The following is a 14,062-nucleotide window of genomic DNA, read 5'->3' on the forward strand; positions in this document are numbered from 1 at the left end:
CCTCTCCTCTCCGCTATCGTCCCCTCGCCTGAGAGAAGCATATTTAGGTCAGGGAGATTTGAGGGTGGCAGAGCAGCTGGAGAGCGTGTTCTGGACTGTCAGAGCTGCCCTGTATACCATCTGGATGGGGCTGATAGTGCTGCAGAGCTGAATAGCCAGTTATCCCCCTTTAGAAAGCTCTATGTGCATAGTAAGTGGCCCCAAATGCTGCACTATACCACTGGTGGAACCGACCCAAAAGTGCAGGTGAAAAAAAAACCCGCCTGTCACATCACGCCTAGACTTCCACTTCCATGGGTGTACATGTTCACACATGCAGACAGAGTCGCAAGACGTAATATGTAATCTGGCGGCGTCCGTGCAGGTCACATGGCATGCATGCCAGCCTAGCGGACAGGAATTGCAGTGATCAAATGTTTTGGAGTCGGCAGCTGAGGCATATTCACCCCCCGAGCCCCTTAGAAAAGCCCTCCTCTCCTTTGACACGGCTTCCCCCAGCCTGCAGCGTGAGAAGAAATAAGTCTCAAAAGTTTCTTCCTCGAAGACAAATGTGACGCTATACTCCCCTGTGTCAGGGCAGGACATCCAGCCCGTTCCCACGTACTGTATAGTCACTCAGGCAGTCGCAGCCATGGCTTCCACGCTCAGAGGCATACCGTTTATACCTCGCTGAGCAGCTAATGCGTGGAGACTGGAGTGCAACACTACAGGCCTGGACAGCCAAGGATTCACATGTCAGATTTGGAGGCCTGAAATGGGAGGTGATGTTCTTTAAGATATCGGGGTGACAAGTCTTGGCTTTTTTGACGTGGAATCTCTGTGTGTGCCAGTCTCCCTCCGTCACCGCTCTATACGTTCCACTCCGGCTCAGCCAGATAAAGTCATGCTGAAACTACATGTTTCACACAATCCCTGAATGAACAGTGAGTTCATGTGCAAGTCTTACAAGCAAATATGCCCCCCCCCGTTAATCTTTGTCGTTCCTAACGCCAATTCTAGTGTAGATATGATTTAGCGTATACACCACATCATCCTTTTATTAGGCAGTAGGTAGTGTAGAGAGTTTATGTAGGTTGATCCTTTGTAACCCTTTTCCTTTTGTTTGTTAGGCTTAGATAGAGGGTTCATTTTGGTGTCCAGAATAGGTATAGTCCCTTTTGTTTGTTTCCCTGATTTGCCCCATACAGCCTTTTTGTTGCATTGTATATTATTTAATCATACGTAAATAAAAACCTTGTAACTCGACTTAGCTCGAGAGGGCTCAGCCCTAACCTTTAAGTTGGTTGGAAACCCAGAAACTACCGTTATTAGTCGCTTACAGGTTGTCTAGACAGGGGGTTATTGATATATATATATGCCCGTATTATATATATATTCAAGCTATACTATTGTATTAATTGTATCTTTATACCACCTGTCTATTGTGTAAAAACCTTATTGAAATGGTGTGAATAAACATGAATTCACTTGCCAGCCTTGTTGCAGATATATAAAGGAAACGTAACAATTGAAAAGGCATTCTTTTCGGAGAGCGTTCTCCAAATGTTGGGTGAAAATGATGATCACACCTCTTTAGTGCTGTATAGCGTCAATCACACGTCGTACGTTGCATCTGTCATGCATTTCATGTCCGTGTGATAATGAATTTTGTGTGGGTGCTAATGAATGTGTGATTCCTTCCTCCAAACTGTCTGTCTGTTCTGTCAGTTTGTCATTTGGTGGCCAATGCTACACTGCATCTGCAGTTAACCACTTAACCCCTCTATACTTAAAGGACCACTTCACCACTTTTCAACTTCTCTTCCTATAATTGGTCCTCACTAATGTTCATGATAAAATACAACCATTTTTTCTTACTGTGTCTCATAGGAAGGCTGTGGGCAGTTCAGAAACCCGTCCACCAGTGACATCATCGATGGTGAATCCAAGCTAATAGAAACGGCAGGCTTTCTTTTCATGAAAAGTTGCAATGCAAAAGTTGAAGCCATCGTTCTCACTATAATAAAAATCTAAATATATTTTAAAACAAATCTTGTTTTAAAAAAAATCGGCCTAATGATGATGTCACTGGTGGACGGGTGTCCGAACTGGCCAACATGAACATTAGTGAGGACCAATTATATGAAGAGATGTTGAAAAGTGGTGAAGTGGTCCTTTAATCGCAAGATGGATTGCGAAAGTAGCCGCTCTACAAGTACCTTTTTATAGATGTGTTTTTGTCTCTATTTCTGAAGATTTTGGAAAATATTGCATTTTTTACAATTCTTTTGAAAATCTTTTAATGACATGCCTAAAACTAGGGACACCATGTTGGGGGCTTCATGCTGTTGAAGTAGTGTATTTTATCCAAAAGTAAGAACTGGTTGCTGTACTTACTTATTCCAGTGATAACACACTGAAGCCAGCAATATATTCATACAACCTTGAACCTTGAGCTACATATCTCTCTCCTGTTTTTGTGCCATGATATAAATGGTAAATGGTGCATTTATATAGCGCCTTTATCCAAGGCGCTTTACAGAGATTATGCATTACATTCACCCGTTCACACACACATTCATACACTGATGGCAGCAGAAACCATACAAAGCACCAACCTGCACTTCGGGAGCAATTAGGGATTCAGCGTCTTGCTCAAGGACACTTCGACACTAACTCAGGTGGAGCCCGGGATCCAACTGAGAACCTTCCGGTTCCCAAGCGCAAGCGGCTACTCTACCGCTGAGCCACTGTCACCCCATGATGCAGGAGGCTATAGCTATCTATAAGAATGAGTCTGTGTGTTTGTCCACTAATAGTTTTTTCACGGTTCTTTTATTTTTATTCGTATGTGTCTATCTACCGTCTTGAAGCTAACTTTTCAGTTCTCTTGTTTTTTAGTGGTGCAACCATAGGTTGCAGCACTCCATTGCCCAGCAATGTGTGTCCCTTTGTATGTCTGTTTAGAGTACCAACAGGTGACAAAGTGACGCTGTTGAGCTTCACACTGTGCACAGGTGCATGATGGGAAGCTGAGTTTTTAGCAGCCATTACGTGATTTCGGGTGTGACAGTACAGTGACAGTACAGTACAGTACACTAGAGGGACCCCCTGGGGACCCCCACACAGTAACTCTGTCATTCCTCAACCGTTTCGGACGCGGGCGGAGTTGCACCACTCTAGAAAAGCCACACTACTCACGAGGATGCTACTTATCTGTCTGGTTCATAGCTTGGTCCCTCTTGTATCCACAACAAGGAATGCCTTCTTCATGTATTGTTTTTTTGCTATATTTTCACATCTGTGTTTGTGTCCTTGTGTTATTATGTCACAAACCAATGGGTGTGCAGTATTTAAATGCATCTCTGTTTTGCCCTTGTGTGTTCTAAACTTTTGTTTACTTTCACACGGGCTACATGACAGAATATGGCGTGCGTAGCGTACAAGTGTGCATGATGAAAGGCGGTGGATGATTGATGCACGGGGAGAACAGACGCATCTGCTGGGCTCCTCTGGGGCAGTTTGTGAGGAGTGCCCGGCCCCTTTTTTTTAGGGGTGTGGGGTTGTGGGAAGATGTAGCTCTGCTGGGACAGAGGGGTGGAAACTCCTGAGCTGTCAAAACTCTGGTTTCACCGCCATTACATCATCGCCAGGCCTTCCCCACCGACCACATCAAACGGCCGTGGAGTGAGACCTATATACAGGGTTTGTGGGCAGTGAAACGTAGGCCACGCTAGTGCTGCACAGTTCTTGCTCAAATGTGAATCTCGATCTTCCTCCACAAGAATTGAGATCCCGATTCTCACACGATTCTCTTTTTTTCCCCATGAAAATATTTATTGTCTTTAGTCTGTAGTTGCTGAACAACATTACTACATTAAAAATGTGGCACCTGGAGCCAACTACTGTGGCTTTAAACAGACAACATCAAAGTGCTTCCTCTCTTAAAGTCTCTCTCTTGTAGCAAAAAACACAAGAGTAACTACAGTAAAATGATTTGGACAGCCAACTAGTGCTGCACGATTCTTGCTCAAATTTAGAAATGAAATTGCATACATTAAGGTGTCTGAATCTAGAACTCTTTAGATTAATTGTGCAGCACTAGGCCACGGAGGACCATGAAACTTGGCCCAATATTACTTTGACTATTACATCGACACCTCCTGGATGCTCTGTGGGATTTTATCAGCATTAGCTCACAGTGCAGCAGCTACTGTATGAGTAATGCTTCTGTAAGTCCCCAATGATGCATTAAGTCAAGTGACATTCACCTGTGTGACTGTCATAAACCCACTGTGTCACTGTCATAAACCCACTGTCGACAGACACCCGCCTTTAAAACGGGTTCCGAGTGAGTTGTTGCTGGTGAATATACAACCAGACTGTCAGTTTGTGTAGCATTTTATGATGGTGACTCAACTGGCGTGACACGTGGAGTGATTTAATTCAGCTATTCGTGGAGCCGTCGGAACGAGCCACTGTCAGATTAAATGCCGACGCACGCACGCATCGCCGTTACTTTACGCCGCGGCACATAATTGCCATTATGTGTTCTGACAAGTTGTGTGACACGGGTTATGATTGGATCGTAACGTGCGCTTGATCGGAGCCTCAGGTTTTTTTTGTTACGTTAGCAGGGATGTCAGACAGAGATGTTACGATGTTGTGGTGGATTTCACAACATTGGAGTTTTGGGTGAAGTGATGAGTCACAGAGCTATATCGAGCTATAGGTGCTGTCTGGACAGGCAGCTATAGCTCCGCAGACTGGAGGGGAGGCGCGCGGTGCGGTGCAGTGCGGTGCCGAGCAGCCAGGCGGTGATGGATGAGGGCCATGCCAGAGGAGGACGAGGCATGAAATAGAATGAGGAGGAAGGACAGAGGCACTTGTGTACCGGCCTGGCCGAGGGAGCGAGGGAGGGAGAGGGAGAGAGGGAGACAGAGATGGAGAGACTGAGAGTGGAGAGTGAATGAGGGTCACGGAGAGACTAACCCCCGTCTAGAAGATTGCTGATGCTTGCCCCTCCTGGCGGCAGCGTGGCTGGCTAGACTCGTGTAAGCTTTGCACTTTGCATTTGCATTTACACGGACAATATCGAGTGAGTTGTCTTCGTCGCGGACATCCTGATGGTATTGCTTAACAAGTACAGGGAGGTGGCTGTGACCGGTCTAGAGAAACATTGAATAATAATTGGTGACTACTTTGTGGGGGCTCGTTTTCTTTTATAGAAGAGTAGTAGGCGGCCCGCTCCCCATTCTCCTTTATCAGTAAGGACAGTAAGGATGATGGGGAAGCAGCACAGAGGTGATGCAGGAGAGAAGGCTCTGGCGGGGGGGTTCATCCTAGACCAGCAGGGGTAGTGCTGCACGATAAATACATAAAAGATCGCAATCTAGATTCAGACAACCATCTCATTTCTAAATTTGAGCAAGAATAATGCAACACTAGTTGGCTGTCCAATACATTTTTCTTACTCTTAAGTTTTTGCTACAAGAGAGAGACTTTAAGAGAGGTTTAAAGGACAACTTTAGTTTTTTTTCAACCAAGGTTCATGTTTTAGTAAAATATTTTTTTTTCATTTGCTGCTTTCTTTCTTTCATTTATTTTTATTTGTATTTGTTTTATGTGTTTTTGGCTTTTCTGCCTTTATTGATAGTATCAAGTGAAGATAGACAGGGAAGAGGGAGGGAGAGAAAGGGAGAGACGCAGCAAAGGTCGCCATGAACGGGACTCGAACACGCGACGCGCTGTCAGGCCAAAGCCTATATGTGGCATGTGCCTGGACCACTAAATACGTGTTTTTTTTGGCAAAATCTTACGGTGATTTCTTATTTACTATAGTCCTACTAGACCCCAGGAAATTACATCTGGCCACAAAATATCACAGGATGTGTGTCGTATGCTCAATATGTCAGTTTGTCACCTCCCCTTCACATTCAATAGATCCCGTGATCTTTTGTGGCCAGATGTAATTTTATGGGGTCTAGTAGGACTATAGTAAATTTAAAAAAAGAAATCGCTATAAAATTGCTCAAACGAAAGAAAGCAGCAAATGAAAAAAATTAACCCTCATCTTTTACTTTCTCTAATAACAACCTAAAACATGAACCTTGGTTGAAAAAAAAACAAAGTTGTCCTTTTAAGTCAAGCACTGTCTGTTTTAAGCCACAGTATAGTTGGCTCCAGGTGCCACATTTTGAATGTAATGTTCAGCAACTACAGACTACAGCATAAGTTCATGGAAAAATCATGAATCATGCGGCACTACAGCACGGGTACAGTAGTTGTCAGTGGGCACTGGTGCATATTGTGTCTTGGCACACATGCGCGATTGCACGTACAATATCAAAATATTTGGGCTTTACCGTCTCTGTTAACCCATTCAGGCCTGACGTCGAAATTAAAAAAAAATAAGTTTTCTAAATCATGACAATTTTCGGAAAGATTTGAGGCACATTTTAACGATTTTTCAAAAATAGCAGACCTACAAGTTCATAGCGCGCCACTCGGTGGCGCGCTATGAGCTTGTAGATCTGCTATTTTTCAATAGCTAAATTATAACAATGTTTAAAACACCAAAACGGGTTCCCGCCCCAAAATGGGTTAATGGTTAATGTGGTTAAACGCTAACGTGACATGGATGCGTTCCAGGTCTCAATGGATTAAGGAGGCAACGCTTGCGGTTCAGGGTTACATTGACTCCATTACTTCAACAGCGGTGGAGCATATACCGTACAGTCCCAGATTTATTATACATTATGGCCCAGAGGCATTTTGGGCTTATCAGCTTGGCAGACGTCCATCCATCAACCGGGCCCGGGCGGGGGCACAAGCATTTCATGCATCATAAATATACGGAGGGAGGGAGGCCTGTGAGTGAGTTGCAAATCTTCTCGGGTTCAATGGAAATAGAGATGTTTTTCAGCGTGGCCGCCCCGTTGTCAGGCACAGAACATGCTGTGGGATCAATCACATCTGCTCGTTGTCGCGTCTTTACCAAACTTCTGCTGACCTTCCTATAGGGGTTATCTTACTGTGAGATGTGGGAACTATACTGCTGACCTTCCTATAGGGGTTATCTTACTGTGAGATGTGGGAACTATACTGCTGACCTTCCTATAGGGGTTATCTTACTGTGGGAACTATACTGCTGACCTTCCTATAGGGGTTATCTTACTGTGAGATGTGGGAACTATACTGCTGACCTTCCTATAGGGGTTATCTTACTGTGGGAACTATACTGCTGACCTTCCTATAGGGGTTATCTTACTGTGGGAACTATACTGCTGACCTTCCTATAGGGGTTATCTTACTGTGGGATGTGGGAACTATACTGCTGACCTTCCTATAGGGGTTATCTTACTGTGGGATGTGGGAACTATACTGCTGACCTTCCTATAGGGTTATCTTACTGTGGGATGTGTGGAACTACTGCTGACCTTCCTATAGGGGTTATCTTACTGTGGGATGTGGGAACTATACTGCTGACCTTCCTATAGGGGTTATCTTACTGTGGGATGTGGGAACTATACTGCTGACCTTCCTATAGGGGTTATCTTACTGTGGGATGTGGGAACTATACTGCTGACCTTCCTATAGGGGTTATCTTACTGTGGGAACTATACTGCTGACCTTCCTATAGGGGTTATCTTACTGTGGGATGTGTGGAACTACTGCTGACCTTCCTATAGGGGTTATCTTACTGTGGGATGTGGGAACTATACTGCTGACCTTCCTATAGGGTTATCTTACTGTGGGATGTGTGGAACTACTGCTGACCTTCCTATAGGGGTTATCTTACTGTGGGATGTGGGAACTATACTGCTGACCTTCCTATAGGGGTTATCTTACTGTGGGATGTGGGAACTATACTGCTGACCTTCCTATAGGGGTTATCTTACTGTGGGAACTATACTGCTGACCTTCCTATAGGGGTTATCTTACTGTGGGAACTATACTGCTGACCTTCCTATAGGGGTTATCTTACTGTGGGAACTATACTGCTGACCTTCCTAGGGGTTATCTTACTGTGGGAACTATACTGCTGACCTTCCTATAGGGGTTATCTTACTGTGGGAACTATACTGCTGACCTTCCTATAGGGGTTATCTTACTGTGGGATGTGGGAACTATACTGCTGACCTTCCTATAGGGGTTATCTTACTGTGGGAACTATACTGCTGACCTTCCTATCGGGGTTATCTTACTGTGGGAACTATACTGCTGACCTTCCTATAGGGGTTATCTTACTGTGGGAACTATACTGCTGACCTTCCTATAGGGGTTATCTTACTGTGGGATGTGTGGAACTATACTGCTGACCTTCCTATAGGGGTTATCTTACTGTGGGAACTATACTGCTGACCTTCCTAGGGGTTATCTTACTGTGAGATGTGTGGAACTATACTGCTGACCTTCCTATAGGGGTTATCTTACTGTGAGATGTGTGGAACTATACTGCTGACCTTCCTATAGGGGTTATCTTACTGTGGGAACTATACTGCTGACCTTCCTATAGGGGTTATCTTACTGTGAGATGTGTGGAACTATACTGCTGACCTTCCTATAGGGGTTATCTTACTGTGAGATGTGTGGAACTATACTGCTGACCTTCCTATAGGGGTTATCTTACTGTGGGAACTATACTGCTGACCTTCCTATAGGGGTTATCTTACTGTGGGAACTATACTGCTGACCTTCCTATAGGGGTTATCTTACTGTGGGATGTGGGAACTATACTGCTGACCTTCCTATAGGGGTTATCTTACTGTGAGATGTGGGAACTATACTGCTGACCTTCCTATAGGGGTTATCTTACTGTGGGAACTATACTGCTGACCTTCCTATAGGGGTTATCTTACTGTGGGATGTGGGAACTATACTGCTGAATTGTGGGTAAATGCTGTTTTTTTTTTATCCAGCTGTGTGCTGCCGGGATCGGTTTGAGTACAGCGGCGTTATGTTCACGGACACACACATGCTGACTTACACAGACCTTCTCTCTCTATGTCTCTCTCTCTCTCTCTCTCTCTCTCGCTCTCTCTCTCTCTCTCTCTCTCTCTCTCTCTCTCTCTCTCTCTCTCTCACGCCCACCCCCACTAATGGAGGCGTAGACAGAGGTGTGCATCAGTCATTGACACGACGTTGAGGGTGGCAGCTAAAGTGAAGCAGTGTCCTTTCCCTCTCCTGTGGTCTCTCTCTCTCTCTCTCTCTCTCTCTCTCTCTCATTCATTACTTCATCTGACCCTCCTCATCCCCATGATACAGCAGCTCTTCACCTCTCTCTCTCTCTCTCTCTCTAGTTCTCTCTCTCTCTCCCTCCCTCTCTTTTACTGCCTATCCCAGTGGTGGAAAGTAACTAAGTATACTTAAGTGCTGTACTTTATTGCCAATTTCCAATTATTTTACTTCTACTCCACTACATCTCGGATGCAAATATTGTACTTTTACTCCACCACATGTATTTGAAAACGTTAGTTGTTACTTTGTAGATTTTGATTATTATTACAAAACATAAATGTAGCCACTTCAGACCTATAGTGTGTACCAAAATCTCCTGGAGGGGGCGTCAACATATGTGTCACGTGGTAGCGGCCGCCATACTTGTTGGCTTGTCTGGTTTGTTTACATTGAGCGACTATCAGGTGTGCTTGTATACATTCTTTTTTTAAGAACCTCACAATGGTGCAGACTTGCTCAGTAAATAAGTGCCACAGCAGGTCACGTCGAGGGAATGAGCCAGAAAACGGAATTCGATTTTCAGCTTTCCCAGCATGGAGACAGCACCAAGGAACCCAGATTGACGAGTTTACAAAAAGACGTAGAATGGCTTGGATACGGGCGCAGAGACATAACGTTCAACAAAGTATCTAAGCACAGCCGTGATTGTTCACAACATTTTCCTTGTCCTTGTAATGTATTTGGGCCCGATGTTCTTTCTATCCATCCTGGTGGTGGTTCACTATGTTGTCGCCAAGAACGAGCTCAATATTTACAAAAACATACCACCGTCACTCTATTCTGAGTGATGTGGGCTAGAATTTAATGCCCACGAGAGGGCCGTCCCTAGCTTTTCAGACGCCGCCCCCCCTCTTGGTGGCGTACACGTTTTCACATGCTATATACATTTCGGCCATTTGAAAATTGCAGATCCACAAGCTCACAATGCACGTTGTGAGCTTGTAGATCTGCTATTTTCAAAAGACTTTTAATATATTTGTAAACTAGCAAAACGGGACATTCTACATAATGAGTACTTTCTACTTTTGGTACTTTAAGTAGGTATTTTGATACGAATACTTTGGTACTTTTACTCGTTTTTCTACGTTGCAGTATTGATACTTTTACTTAAGTAAAACATTTGAGTACTTTTTCCACCACTGACCCCCCCCCCCCCCCCCCCCCCCGCCCTCTCTCTCTCTGTCTGTCTCTCTCTCTCACTCTCTCTTACTGTGTATCCTGACCTTCCCTTGGTCGTCTTCCTGAGAGAGAGAGAGAGAGAGAGAGAGAGAGAGAGAAAGAGAGAGGTGGTGCCGGCTGTTACCAGGCCAACCAGATGGTATAAGGCCTAGCCTGGGATGGGGGGGTGGGGTAGGGAGGGGGGGGAGGCAGGCCTGGTGGCCAAACGGGTGGTTACTGTGGCAGCAGACAGCAGCTCTGCGGGGAGCGGGGGGGCTTCAACACCACTGCAACTTTTACCCCCTCTGTCAAAATCGCTAATTAGCTGCCTTTAGCGCCAGGCTAGGTGAACTGGAAGTTGGGCGGATGGATGTAACGGGGAAATGGGGGGGGCATGGGGGAGTGGGGGGGTGAATGCAAGGCATGGTATGGAATGGAAGGCTGTCTCTCCAAGGGTTTGCTGTTTGTTTTACGTGTAGGTTTGGCATGATTATAATTTTTTTCTTTTGAGGGTAGGTGGGTTTTTTTTTTTTTTTTGCGACAGCTTTTTCCCAGTTCTCTCTCTCTCACACACACAAAGCTAGGCTTCCCTCTGGTTCTGCTGTGTGTGTGTGTGTGTGTGTGTGTGTGTGTGTGTGTGTGTGTGTGTGTGTGTGTGTGTGTGTGTGTGTGTGTGTGTGTGTGTGTGTGTGTGTGTGTGTGTGTGTGTGTGTGTGTGTGTGTGTGTGTGTGTGTGACGGAGAGGCGGAGCGCTGTGCGGGTGTCGCTGCCTGTGAGATGAAGATGATTCGAGGAGAAAAGTCCAAGCTGTGACAAGCAGGCCTGACAGCAGGGGCGGAGGCTGGTGGCGACGAGAGGCGATGCGCGCCCAAGAGCCTGATGGGAGAGGACTGACTGCAGTCCTCTCTCCCAGTGTAGTGTTGCTGTCCTTGGAGGGGTGTCAACGCCTCCTGTCACTCACTCACACACGCAGACATGCACACACACACACGCACGCACGCCACCGCCACCACACCACCACCATATCTTGCCTGTTCTGATTTATGAGCGAGTCCACGTCAACATGGTATGTGTCAACAGCAGTCGACCGTTTCAACATTTTACACAGCTAAGGCTGCTGAGCCCATGAGTCGCCATGCCAGTGTTACACGTTAGTACTATTGCTTTATGTATGTATCTATGACTATAGAAGATACGCTCCCGTAACTTGATATATGTTATATTCATATATTTGAGTCTCGCATATTTGAGTGTCTGGAGGAACTCTCTGTCTCTGTCTTCATTACACACGTTATGTGATATTTGTTTTACTCTTACAGTGCGTTTTAACGCTTAATTTTGCCGGGAAATTCTTCCAAATAAAGGCGCTATAGAGTGCCAGCAGATATAGCAGATTTTACTCTTCTGTTCTCCCCCCCCCCCCCCCAAAAAAAAAACAAGGAACCTTCTGTTCCCCCCCCAAAACCAGGAACCTTCTGTCCCGTCCCCTGTCCCCAAACCAGGAACCTTCTGCCCCCCCCCAAAACCAGAAACCTTCTGTTCCCCCCCCAAAACCAGGAACCTTCTTTCCCCCCCCTAAAAAAAAACAAGGAACCTTCTGTTCCCCCCCCAAAACCAGGAACCTTCTGCCCCCCCCCCCCCCCCCCCCCCCCCAAAAAAAGCCAGGAACCTTTTGTGTCCCCCCCCCCCCCCAAAAAAAAACCAGGAACCTTCTTTCCCCCCCACCACCAAAACCAGGAACCTTCTGTCCCCCCCAAACACCAGAAACCTTCTGTTCCCCCCCCAAAACCAGGAACCTTCTGTTCCCCCCCCAAAACCAGAAACCTTCTGTTCCCCCCCAAAATCAGAAACCTTCTGTCCCCCCCAAAAACCAGAAACCTTCTGCCCCCCCCCCAAACCAGAAACCTTCTGTCCCCCCCCCAAAACCAGAAACCTTCTGTTCCCCCCCAAAACCAGGAACCTTCTGTTCCCCCCCCAAACCAGAAACCTTCTGTCCCCCCCCCAAAACCAGGAACCTTCTGTTCCCCCCCCAAAACCAGAAACCTTCTGTCCCCCCCCAAAACCAGAAACCTTCTGTCACCCCCCAAAACCAGAAACCTTCTGTTCCCCCCCCAAAACCAGAAACCTTCTGTTCCCCCCCAAAACCAGAAACCTTCTGTTCCCCCCCCAAAACCAGGAACCTTCTGTTCCCCCCCAAAACCAGAAACCTTCTGTTCCCCCCCAAAACCAGGAACCTTCTGTTCCCCCCCCCAAAACCAGAAACCTTCTGTTCCCCCCCCCCAAAACCAGAAACCTTCTGTCCCCCCCCCAAAACCAGAAACCTTCTGTCCCCCCCCCAAAACCAGAAACCTTCTGTCACCCCCCAAAACCAGAAACCTTCTGTTCCCCCCCCAAAACCAGAAACCTTCTGTTCCCCCCCAAAACCAGAAACCTTCTGTTCCCCCCCAAAACCAGGAACCTTCTGTTCCCCCCCAAAACCAGAAACCTTCTGTTCCCCCCCAAAACCAGGAACCTTCTGTTCCCCCCCCCAAAACCAGAAACCTTCTGTTCCCCCCCCCAAAACCAGAAACCTTCTGTTCCCCCCCCAAAACCAGAAACCTCCTGTTCCCCCCCCAAAACCAGGAACCTTTTCTCAGACTCCATCCTGATTGGCTAAGATTGGCTTCCAAAGTTCGCAGGAGTGCTCAGTTTCAAACAAAATGCTGCAAATCATGAACACATCGTGTGATTTCCGTGAAATCGCGCACGCACATACCCACTAGGCCGAGGAAGAAATGCCACGTGAACATTTTCAACTCAGCCTCATGGTGGCGCTATAACTGGCCGAAAAGTGTTTTTACCTCCAACTGCACGGATTTGTGGATAACTTTATATGCCAACTCCCTAGAGGCCAAGGAAAAACCTTTGCCTGGAATTTTTCACATCTGCTCTTTATAGCGCCACCAGGAGGCCGACATATGTAAAGCACATTTTCTAATATTACTCCTTCAGATGTTATCCAAATTTCACGCAAATCAGTACACATGCTCTCCATAGTCATGTGATCAAGTCGGGTTTGTTTGATTTCTCATAATCCACCTTCATTGCCTACGATTGGCTTTTAAACTTTTCAGAAGTAGCCCGCTTTGTACCCGTTTTGTACAAATCGCCACAACTACTCAACGCAGCGTCCGATTGCGTTGAAACTGTGCATGCATATTCCCACTAGGCTGAGGAAGAAATGCCACTTGACAGTTTTACAATCAGCCTCATGGTGGTGCTACAACAGGCCAATCTGTGTCTCACACACACACACACACACACACACACACACACACACACACACACACACACACACACACACACACAAAACATCACACACTCCTATCCTCCTGGTGGAGACCTGTGCCCAGAAGGGCACTTTTTCTAGTTACCTATGTTCTCGTATAGGTGGTATGAAGGGTAAACAAAGCAACACGTGGATTTGATTGGCTATCACCGGACGATGTCGTTGTGGATGTCGTCATCTTTTCGGGCGACGTTCCTCCGCCCACTTTTTGACTATCGCCTCTTCGTCTGCTATCGCCAGTAAGTTGCCGGGTCCCATAGACAAAATAACGCACTTCCAGAAAATACGTCAGGCTGTCGCCCGCTGTTAAAACGCACTGTCAAGGTCCTTACAGATGGGCAGCGATTAACACGGGTA

At 46.3% G+C, this 14,062-nt stretch overlaps 1 protein-coding gene across 2 annotated transcripts in view; it reads left to right on the forward strand.

The window, feature by feature from the left end:
* The window catches only part of ttc28 (tetratricopeptide repeat domain 28), a 363,296-nt gene that overhangs the window by 73,744 nt on the left and 275,490 nt on the right, over window positions 1-14,062 (forward strand). The window lies entirely within an intron of this gene.

The sequence above is a fragment of the Electrona antarctica genome (assembly GCF_951216825.1).
Source record: "Electrona antarctica genome assembly, chromosome: 12".
Lineage (NCBI taxonomy): Eukaryota > Metazoa > Chordata > Actinopteri > Myctophiformes > Myctophidae > Electrona > Electrona antarctica.